This window comes from Atta colombica, unplaced genomic scaffold, assembly GCF_001594045.1.
Source record: "Atta colombica isolate Treedump-2 unplaced genomic scaffold, Acol1.0 scaffold233, whole genome shotgun sequence".
Taxonomy (NCBI): domain Eukaryota; kingdom Metazoa; phylum Arthropoda; class Insecta; order Hymenoptera; family Formicidae; genus Atta; species Atta colombica.
The window spans coordinates 1664666-1676710 of record NW_017259331.1 but is presented as its reverse complement, the minus strand read 5'-3'; the positions used below and the strand labels follow the sequence as shown (position 1 = coordinate 1676710).

The 12045-nt window shown below is 33.6% G+C and overlaps 1 pseudogene; it reads left to right on the top strand.

The window, feature by feature from the left end:
• The window catches only part of LOC108688405, a 36811-nt pseudogene that overhangs the window by 17854 nt on the left and 6912 nt on the right, over positions 1-12045 (top strand).

Here is a 12045-nt window from a genome sequence, read left to right as displayed (position 1 = left end):
GAGTTAAGCACGATAATTAATTACCACGTACCGAAACACGATAATTCATCGTGGTCCTGTCAGTAATTCTTTCCGCCTCGGTCGATGTCAATTGCGCGTTGAGAAACTGAGCGACTCTTAAGGCATCTTCTTTGCTCTTTCTCTTTCTCTTGGAACATTTTTTTCAGATTTCTTAGGATAGCCTCGTTATGCACGCGTCGGCGAGCACACGGTGCAGAAAGATACTCCCTTTAGTCGCAAAAAAAGAATGTTCTCGGAAAACACGATGCAACGCTTTTATTATTGTCGAAGCATTCGGTAAATTTTCGCCGACATATATTATACTATATACAGATGCCACCGTGAAATACCTGGTAAAAAGGGGCTTTTAGGCGAAAAGAACAGTTTTGCTAAAGTTTTGCTAAAGAAAGAACAGTTTTTCTAAAATGTTGCTAGATATACATCTGAAAATAATTTAATTAGATCGTCAAAATAACTATGTTGGAGCTTATAATTACTGTCAAAATTTTTTAAGTAACATTGCTCATTGTGATTGAACGTCCTACATAATTATTTGATATTTATAATAAAATTATTTTCAGATCCGCATCTAGCAAAATGTTTTAATATTCAAGCAAAATCGTTCTTTTCATGAAAAATCTCTTTTTATTCATACATAATTATTTTGATAGTTCAATAAAATTATTTTCAGATGTGTATCTAAGTTAAATTTTTAGACTTCAGCAAAATAATCTTTCTGTATAGCAAAGCTTTACCTTCATAAATGCAGTAATGTTTAAATTATTTATTTCATTTATTTTATTTATTGTAATTAATTCACACAGCAAAATGATTAAAAATTTGTTAGTTATTCGTGTGGTACAGGAAATGTACATAAAATTTTAGAATATATAATATAAAAATAGAAATGATAATAAAACCCCAGACACAATGCGAGGAAATAGCGATAGCGATAGGAATAACACGATCCCTTGCATTGTGTTTGGGATTTAATAAATGATACAATAATATAACATAGTTTCGTTTAGTATTTAAAAAAATAATAATTTTTTACTAATGAGAAACTTGGATGAAAGAAGTGATTAAAGAAATAGTTATGAAGTATATATTCGAATATTCAAATATGATATCGTGAAACAGCGATGGTCTAGCAGTATTCTGTGGAATATATATAAGTTTGAAATTGTAATAACATCCATATATAGAATTTAACCGCGGACACGAATTTCAGCATCCATTTCATTCTGGCGTCAATGCGTCGAGACGTATCCGAAATAGAAAGTTCGTGAACGTTTCCATTTTCTCTTTACAGACAGAAGTCTATTATGTCGTTAACGAGAGCATTGATAATAGAGATAAATAGTTGCAATTGTTTATTATCTCTAGTGATTTGTATTAATAAATAAATGTTGTATAAAGAGTAGATCTTATAAATTAGAAGTTCTTCTATTCCTATATGAATTACAAATTTTTATAAATACATATATGATGTATTTATTAAATACTTTTATATTGTCAAACTTGTTTCATTTAATAATTGTTTGTTAACACAGTCGAAAGAGTGAATTACACCAAGGTCAATATTTCTGTTGATTTATAATCGTTAGATTAATCATCCGCAAAAGTACAGAAATAATTTCATAAAATTAGTTCGTGCCATTTATTTTCGTACGCTTTCGATACGTCTCGCATTATCGCTTCATAACACATGAGTGCATTGCCTTATTCGACTGCGCAGCGGTACATAATTTGCATTGCGAACATAATTTGCATTGTCAAATAAACAGAAAAGGCTTCGAAATCGATTAGTAATTCGCCACCGTAAACACCCGCGAGATTTAATCGGTCACAGCATTGGCACCGGTGGACGTAGATAGGTCCATCGTCCTGACATTGTCATCTTCGAGTTCATTGTCGCCAATCACGAAAAGCAAGCGAGCTTCAAGTTAAACCGCTCGCAAAAGGAAATTGTTTTATTAAGGAATATGTGTTTTGTATTTGTTGTACAAGTAAGTACGAGTAAGTCTTTAAAATTGTCACAGAATATGATGATGTAATTAGTTTAAAACAGATTAATTATCTGCATCTTTAGATTGAGTATTCGAAACTTTTGGATAAGTTTTCTGATACAATGAATTTGTGAAAATCAATAGAATTATCAATGATTAGTTTCGCTTTTTCATCGTATGGCTTTTTATAATTTAATTTTTTATTGTTTATACTATTTTTAATTATACTATTTTATGTCAAATATTCGATTAAATTGATGCTAATTTATTATATTCCTTATAATAATGATTTAATAAAAGTTCACAGTTTATAAAAAAAATGACAAGTAAAAGTTTTAAAATTATGTGTGGAAGATTCTTTCTAATTTATAACATATTCGTGTATTTATTTATGAACTAATTGATTTAACAAAAAATATTTAAAGTAATATTTTTATAGTATATATTTTGAATAATAAATTTACTCATATAATACAGTATACTCCTACATATTTATACTTTTATTACATATCTATACTTTTATACAATTTTATTTTTTTAGTCATCCTTTTTTTATTTACTAGTTTATTCTTTAAATTTATATTTGCGCATACGTTTGTGAAAATTTATTATCAGTTTTAATTACTTTAAAATGACAAATTTTAAATATGTATTGCAGTTAAACAATAAACAGATTATATGCTAAACGATAAATCTTTCACTTTATAGAAATAATGTCTTAGTTGGTGTGCATATTAATTTCTTATCAACGAGTATTGTAATTTTATGCTGTCATAGCAAGCGCATTGTGTGTTGTGATAAAGTGCAGACATAAAAATTCAAGAGAATAATATCACACTGAAAATGTAGATAGATTTTTATGCACAATCAGTGATAAGGAAACTATAACAGTGTGGCACATAAAATTTTGAAAAATATTTAAATTTTTGTACATTGTATATAGAAAAAGTATACTTCTTGCTGATCAAATTTTCACAAATAAATATTCAGATTAAAATCTACAATTAAAATATAACTTAAAATATTTCTCTAGATGGCTAATAGAAAATATACAGCTTTCAATTATCCTGAGGCTACATTACAGAAGATAAAAGAAGAATAGTGGCATCTTCAAACATCGAATTTAACGCTGTAAATTTCCAAATCCTGTTTCGAATAAACTGGGCTGTAATATTGATCATGATAGTGTCAATATCGATCTGTCAAGAATCTATTGCTGAACGACAAGTATCGGTAAGCATAAATAATATGTCGAATATTACATACTCACACTATATTATAGCAAGAAGAAAAGGTAAAAAAAGAAAAATAAAAAACTTTGGCTTTTCTTTATATCTACATTTCCACTTGATAGAATTCACTCGGAAAGAAGCATTATAATAATCGGCATTGTAACGCGCGAAGACCTATAGTACCTAGTCAGACTTTAAAGCGTTGCGGAACATCCGGCTCTCACGCCGACATTTTATCGCGAGGCTGCTGCAGTTTTGCGTGACAATCTGGACAACGTTAGGTCGCACACTCTTGCTTTGTCTCAACGACTACGTGAGAATACCCTTCGAGCTGATTCACGACACCGTACAAAATTGAGTCGCGGTCTACGAATTACTTCAAGTTCTGTCGGCACTGAAAAATAAGCCACTGAGGCAACAATTATACAAGCTCTTACAAATGTTGGAGAGGGTTGACAACCGCTTCATTTCCGAATACGCGTCGCTCTGCATAAACACCTTTTCCGACATTCACCGCTTTGGAGCAGGTGCCGCTCACCGATATATTGCTCAATATAGATCAGAAAGTGATCGAATTGGTTTCGCGCTATAAGCGAAGAGCCGGCGTGGTGCTTCCATCTTTGACGAAATTGACTTTCTGTTACAAGCAATTCGCAATGGCGATCAGATCAGATTTTTAATCTGCGTACAGTATCAGCGATATTATTAAATTATCCGATGTTTGATCTGACGAATCCAGAAATCCACAACGCCATCAAATTTATCACGCAACGATTGAAGGAGTGATCGAGCTCGGAGGATGCTCTACTGCAATATATGGGACCGAATCTAGAGAATAATTCGACGAATTTTTTGAAAACTATGCTTGAAAGACTGGAGGCAGACGAGCTGCCATCCGAGATAATTAGGGAGATAACTTCATTATTACTTCAGAATTTCGATATAGAGCCTTATCTGCCCATTCTCAAGAGCAAAGATAACTTAAAGAAGCTCTTATTGATGATGATGATTATTACCCCGATAATGTCATTGTTAAATATTTTTTTGACCATCTTGACGATTCGCATTTCAAGATCTCGATATTGGTTTCTGAAACAGGTGAAGAGGCTCTTTACAAGTGTTGTCTCCGTAGAAAATCACATCTGTGGCATTTAAGGAAACCTTTGTCCTTGTTGATATCTTTCGTCTCGCAAAAATTGGCGAACGCCAATTATCACTATACAATGCCAATTAGCTTTTATGAGGTCAACGATTATTTAGATTCCTTTGATACACCGTGTCTGTAGCAGAACATTAGCGACGCAATGAAAATGTTACGTCCCTATTTATCCGAGGATCTACTATGGACCTACGCCTTCGAGGATAAACAAGCGAGTGGTGATCCCTGGGAATTAATCTTGATCTCGCTGATCCATTAAAAAAATGTCTCGCTAAACAAGACTCAAACGAACATTATCGATAATTTACAAAAATAATTTACAAAGAACGCGTCAACGGTTTAAACAAGGACTGCTCTATAATTCTGGCAACATTTTTCAGGAATAATTCAATGGATGTTGAGGTCAATTTCTTTTCTTTTATTGAGGCTCATACAGAATATCTTCAAAGGCGAAAAATTCGCTCCTATGATGAATTTTCTGTTCAAAAACATTCTCAATATTCTTGGCTTCGAGTTCAACAAGTTTGAAATATCGAAGAGCTTATTACTATGCTGAAAAGAGTGTTGACACTTCCTTCAATAAAATTCGATGAACCTTTATCTACGATTCTCCAGAACGCTCAATTATCTTGAAAAACTGCTGATCAATTCATATATCTCAAAGGATTTGCAATTGTTACTAAAATATCTACCATATATCGATAGCGATCCACGGTATCTGTCGCTAAAAATACTCTTTAAGAACAAACAAAAATTATTTACATATTTGTCATCGACTTTTAGTCTGGCTAATGTGCACATGCCGAAAATGGAAAAACTTCTGCTTATATTACAAACTGTAGGCTTGAAAAATACAGAGCCAAAGCTTCCCGAAACGTTGAAATTTGCTATCGATAATATCAACAGACCACATTGTCGATTAAAACTTTCGATCGTTCAGATTTTGTGTATTTGGTTCAACAATTGTTGTCTCATAACAAAACTGCAGGATAAAATTCTTGACTCGTATGCATATACGAATGTCGGTGACTGGAATATCTCCATCAGTGGAACGCCGGAAAACGTTCTCGCCAGAGCTTTGACTTATCCCATTTATTATATTTCATCGAACGCGAATCTTGCCGACTTTGTGAAACAGGCGGAAAATATGTTGGAGGAAAGAAATCTGATCAACACTAAGATCCTGAAAAAACAGACATTAGAAACAATGAAGTATCTGCCGAGCAATACATACATACATGAAGCCTGTGAGTCTGTGTTGAGAAAAGCGAATCTGATGAAGCTCGTGCCAAAATTGAATTTTACAGCTTTAGAAACAGCTACCGCGCGTGACACTTTGATATACTTCTGAAAAGTTTAACAGACTCTTGTATAATACGCGCGGAAAAATTGCTTCAGAGACGTGTCAGGGCGGCATTGAATTCCTTGAATGATAGAATAAAGACGATTGTCAAACGCCAATTTTCGCTTACTTGATCCAATTATTGCAAGCTCCAAGTAATATTATTTATCAGCCACTTTTTGTTAGAAATAAGCAAATTGAAGAAACCTAACAATTCGCCCGAAGACAAGCTTGGTTGCAAGTTTATTTCCAGCAGATCATCGACAAAAATGAGACAGAGAATTGGACGAAGGCCGCATTGATTCTTAAAGAAATTATATATAAAGAAAATTTAGATGAAGCGTCACATGCCAGTAAAGAACGGATTGGTAACTCTATCAGTTTTGCCTATGGATTCTTTTACCGAATCACTGAGAAAACTGCTGACACAAGATTAGGCTTACAGCATTCTACCGGAAAATATCAAAAACTTCGATTCATTAGAAAAGGAAGAACTCTTGCAAGTGACTCTACATTTCGCGAAATAACGGGTTGTCGCCAATAGACTTCCTTTAATGTCTTCCATTTCTAAAGTCGAGGCAAGCTTGAAAAAAATGAAGAATAAATATCGAACTAAGAAGTGCTATTGTTGCCAGAAGGCTGCCGTTAGAAAAACTTCTAACTCCTATTGGATTAAATAATAAATCAAAGTTACCATTCTTTCTAATAAATCGGCTAAAATATCGCTACTAAGATTATTACATCGTTTGTTATTGCATCTTGTGATAAAAAAAAATGTCAAAGTTTTTAAACTGTTGAGCACTGTTAGACGTATTCGACTTTAGGGTGAACATAAATCTATTAACTGTACTTGATGATATGGAAATTACTTCTACCAGTGAGCTCGCTCTCATCAGATTATACTTGCGTAGAAAAGATATCAACGAAAAGTTTGGACCCACCATCCTTGCAGTTACTGATTCCAGAAAGCGGTATCGCATTTTACTGTACGTTCTTCAGAAACAACAAATGGATAATAATACATAATTTGATGCACTCTCAACGTTAAAAAATATTTAACCTAAAAAAGGAGAAGCCATGGGTACATTGATTTGGAATCTCGAAGATATAGTGAACAGCATTCCACACAGCATCAGACAATTCAACATATCAATCATTTGTTTAACGTCAATACGCTGTCTCATTTAACGAAATTTAACGATAATGAGATCGTCTATTTCAATCCAATCAAAAAGTCCATTAATTTTTTTGGACTTTATTGTCCAAGATGAGAGATAGGCCGGAAGTCAACAGTGATTATGCTGTGATGAATGAATTAAACAAGCTGCTGTCAGATATCGAACATTTGAGCTACCCAATCGTCACCGGTTTTCAACTTAGACCGTTGCTATTAGAATTTGGACACGTTGAGCAAATCAATGTAGATTATCTCAATTTCATCTTAAATCTTGAAATACTAAGTTATTTGAATACAGAGGAATTCTTCGACATATCCAACGATAATATCGAAATACTTAAAAATATCATTGAATATTTATTGCGTGAAGGACCAGCGTTCATAGACTATGACATGCATCTGCAATCGTTCAAACGTGCTCTCGAACTAAGTTCTAGCTAGGTTCTAGCAAACTCCTTTCGAAGGGAGATTTGACTAAGGAAGATTAGCAAAAAATGCTAATTTTAATATCACAAGAAAGACTTTACATCCATCAAGATATTTTCAATCAAGAAGACTGGAGAAATTTTCAAATACATCAAGCACAAAGATACGGATTGGAATTATATTTTCTACTTTGGAACTATATTTTTTACGGCGAAAAAATTACATCATCTGCTGATGTTAATAGAGAATGAAATTGAAAACGAGAATGTTTATAAATCGATGAAATTACGGCACTATCTTGAAAACGTTACAACTTCATTACTGAGCAAGCTGTCAAGAGCATGCAGCATACTTTGGCGAGTTTTAAATTCAAATACGATTTAGCGCCTTTTAAAATATTCATCAATGATAATATGATGAAGTATCTACCGTCAGATTTCAAGTTTTTAGTTCGTCGATCGATGTCCTCACCGCTGTGTTGGATAATCTACTGCAATTACCTAGCTTGAGACGAAAGATAATTCTTTACAAGACTATGAGGTTCGTGAGACAATCTTTGCGCGAACGCACTTCCCCGATGAGACAATCATTTCGCTGAGCTCTAGTTTCCAAGCAGCTGTCCAACGAAAATCTCGAATTTGTCAGCATGTTAAATATGTCTCTATCGAAAATATGTAAATTTATGAAGCCTGAAAAATTAATGAGTTTATTGCCGAAATCGTTTACTTTCAACAATCAGCTGACATATAAGATAAAAATGCTATATTTGCTACGGCAGCTTTTAAAATCAACTACAGATGTTTCAGAATAGGAGGAATTTCTCCAAGAAGTGGAGACTTATCCGGATATTCCAGACATCATGGAGGATTTTGTGTCACTTTTAAACATACTTTCTATCGAAGGAGTACCTTATTGAGCTCATTAAAAAATACTTGAAATCTTCCACGTTGATCGAGTTATTACTCTGAAATTTCAATAAAAGCAAGCGTCTATTCCTAGAGTTACATGATTTTATTATTACTGAGAATCACTCTTGATTCTGTGGAGAACGATAAGCTGAAAACAACCTTTGATATTCATAAACGAATTGATGAAATTTAGTTCCAAAATAGTACCGTATGAATCGGCAATTGATAGCAACGATATAAGATCATAAGAGAAATTCCATTCAAGCAGTACGAGAGGCAAATTGGGCAACTTAAATTTCAAATGATGACTAGAAAAGTTATCTTGGCTTTACCTTTGAATTTCCTTATTGAATACAAAACGAAAAAACTGAGAATGTTAGCAGTCTTGAACGAATTATCGAAAAGCAACGTGTTTCAATCTTCGCTAAGTTCAATCAATTTCGCTAAAAGAATCGTCAGCAAGATACTTATGGTGAACGACAGAAATCGAGAGGTTATTGTCGATATTGTCGTTGAACTTTCTATATGGAATTGCTTGTAAAAAATTAGCTAGCAACTTTGATACCTTATTTGCCGATTTATTTCAATCTCAGCAGCATAGAGTGGAAAATGAAGATCGTGAAGATCCTGCACTACTGTAAGATGACCAATCCCACAATATTATAAAGCAAGCATTGACTAATGTCAAGACCTTGATACAGAAATTGCTCGACGTTGACGTTATCCGGAATCGTATGAAAGTTTTGATACGAGCGATTTCTTGTACTCATTTCACCTCGATAAAATCCTTGCTGCGAGTCTTGTCGAAGACGGACATCATCGCTTCTTTCTTGAGATCCTGAATCAAACGTCACGCACTTTCAAACAGCGTTTTCGATCTGTTAATCGCGAAACATCAAGGAATTGCAAAACGACAAGACAATTGCAAAAACGACATTTGCTGCTCTCGATTCTCTGGATAACACGAAATCCTTATCGGAAAAAGTATATATACACACAGGAACGCATAACGACACTATATAACTCATGGCCACTGTACCGTGCTCACACTACCGGGATTTTGTGTTAAAGTCCAAAAATCTGACTCAGATATTGCCGCCGAATTTCCGCTTTCAATTGGACCAGTCATCGTCAATTATCAGTTATAGCGAATGGTCGAGATTGATGCACTTCTCGGAACTATTTCTGCGTGATGTGAAGATAGACGGACCCCTGAAAATCGTGTTTTAAAGCTTGCAGCGTAATTTAAAAAGGAACAAATCTTTCTTTATCTGTCTCGAGGATTAAGTAGCACACCACAATTTCAGCAGCTGGTGCCTAAGACTGTATACACTGGATCACGCGAGAAATATAGCCGCGCTCATCGAAGATGTTTATCGCGCTTTTCCTTATGAATCTGTATTTTCTATGTTGCGCGTGGAAATGAGAGAATTTATTAGTAGACCGGAGTTAATCAAAAGCAAATTATTGATTAACGACATGGAGGTATTTTTACATGACTACTTTATGATTCTATTTAGAACATGGCGATAACGAATTACCTGAAATATACAATGAAGTACTGTTATCTTACGAGATAAATCGAGTCATTGGTGAAATTCCAAGTGCTCATAAATATGATGATCTCAGGTTTCTTATGCAATGTCAAGATGTGCAAACGTCAGTGGACAAAGTATTGCTATCAGAAGACACGCCGAAATAGTTGCTCCTGCGGATGCTGAAATAGGTAAAAAAAGAAAATATCGACAACACGATAAAAGAGAGCATCGAGAGCTTTAAGAAATATCTCACGAATGATATTTACATTGAAGAAGTATGCGCTAAAACAGATGCACAATTATAGATATTATTCGAGCAAGGTGAAAAATATTTCGTGTCGTGGAGATTCCAGCGCCTCTTCAGAAATAATTATGCTACAATCTTACTTATAAAGACAGGTATTATTTGCAATCAATGACCTGATGTTGACTAACACGATTAATCGACGATTTTTCGCTCGAGTATCGCGCAGAATCAGATTATCTAAATTGTACTCTGCATAATGAGATTAAGATTGAGCCTGCAACATCGAGAACGATATCAATGTACAATCACTCTTTTTCACGAAGATAAAAAACGAATGAATCATTCATAATATCATCAAGTTCTTCTCGATTTCTGATTTACTGCATTGAAGTTACCAAAAGATCCATTCGAGCACGTGACAAAAGACTCTTGCGGGCTATTATGGACTTGGGCCAGGAACTGGAAAGTGTGCAGCAGGATCCCGTGCAACAGGAGGCTCTCGAGTACTTCAGAGATAAAATAATCACCACTGGTCCCGGTGCACAGCCGATCGAATTGAAGACGCACGATTCCGATGTGGACATGGACTTGTATGGCGTGATGCGGGCTATTGATTATACGAAGATAAATGAGACTGACGCGGTGGTGGTATGGAAGGTAGCGATTTTTTTCGAACATAAGTACGATAATCTGGTGCATGCTATAAGTTTCGATCACATGGCCTATGTGACGAGAGGCTCGTACTTGAAAACACTGTTCGAGCATCTTATTAACGTTTCTGAAATGCCTGATGATATGAAGCAGCAAATAACGTCATTGATACCGGCGGTGAGGTTGATCCAGAAGAAGAAAGCATCGATCTGAACACCGACATTGTAAGAAAAAAACCACATGTAGAAATATTTGAAGAATTTTAGGAACAAATCTTAATTTCTCAAACCGGATGACCATTTAGATTCAAAAGTAACTACTTTCTAGAATAAAGAATCGCTGAATGCTGTCATTGATAACATGTGGGAAACCATCGCCATCTGAAGAAAAATACCTCAAATATATTGATAAACAATCTAATGTTTACAACAATGAAATTCATATTGTTATCAACACTCCTGAACATTTCCATAACATTCGACGAAAGTTAAATTTCAAGCAACCGCAAATACAAGGCATGAGTAACTCGATAAAATTACAATTAAATCGTGCAAAAACAAAAAAGAAAAACGATTGAACAACAAAAAAGTCACTGCTCAGATATCGACATTTCTGCTCAAATATAGGATAGTAAAAAAAAATATTAAATCAAAAAATAATCTGATTTTGATAAAATTGAATAGTTCTAACTATTTTAATAACGAAGACGATAACAATTCGTTATATTTGTGGAAAAGGTAAAATTTTCTCCAGTATCCTCACATTATTGTCTAAAAAGTTTATATAAAAAAATTCACATCATTTTCAACAAATGCATCACAAATCGAATCTCAACTATAACGGAAATGTGACAATTGCCGGAAATTTACACAAGTTTCTGAACGAAAAAAATGTATCTAGAAAAAAAAGAAGAACATGAAAAATGGATCAAGATAAACTAAATTTTATGAGGTGCATATGTTCATCAATTACTCATTATATATACAAATTATTAAAATGTGAATTGTTAATAAATGCGTAATAAGAAAGTGTGATAATTGTATTATTAAAAATAGAAAGAAGAATTTAGTTCTAGTGATTACATTTGAAAGTAAATGAGAGAGAAATATGCTAGAAAGAAAATATTTTTTTAATTTGAAGTAATAATTGATATGCTTTTATTTGTTATATATATTAAATAAAAATACTTAGATTAGTTGTGCTTTGAATGGTTCTATGAATAATTCTACATTTTGTTTCAATCTGACAAATCTAATATATTTTCACAGTTTTTTTAATACATAATTATCAAATATTTGTAATGTAAATAATGTCATTTATGTTATCAAATCATTATTCTAAATATAAATATAATGT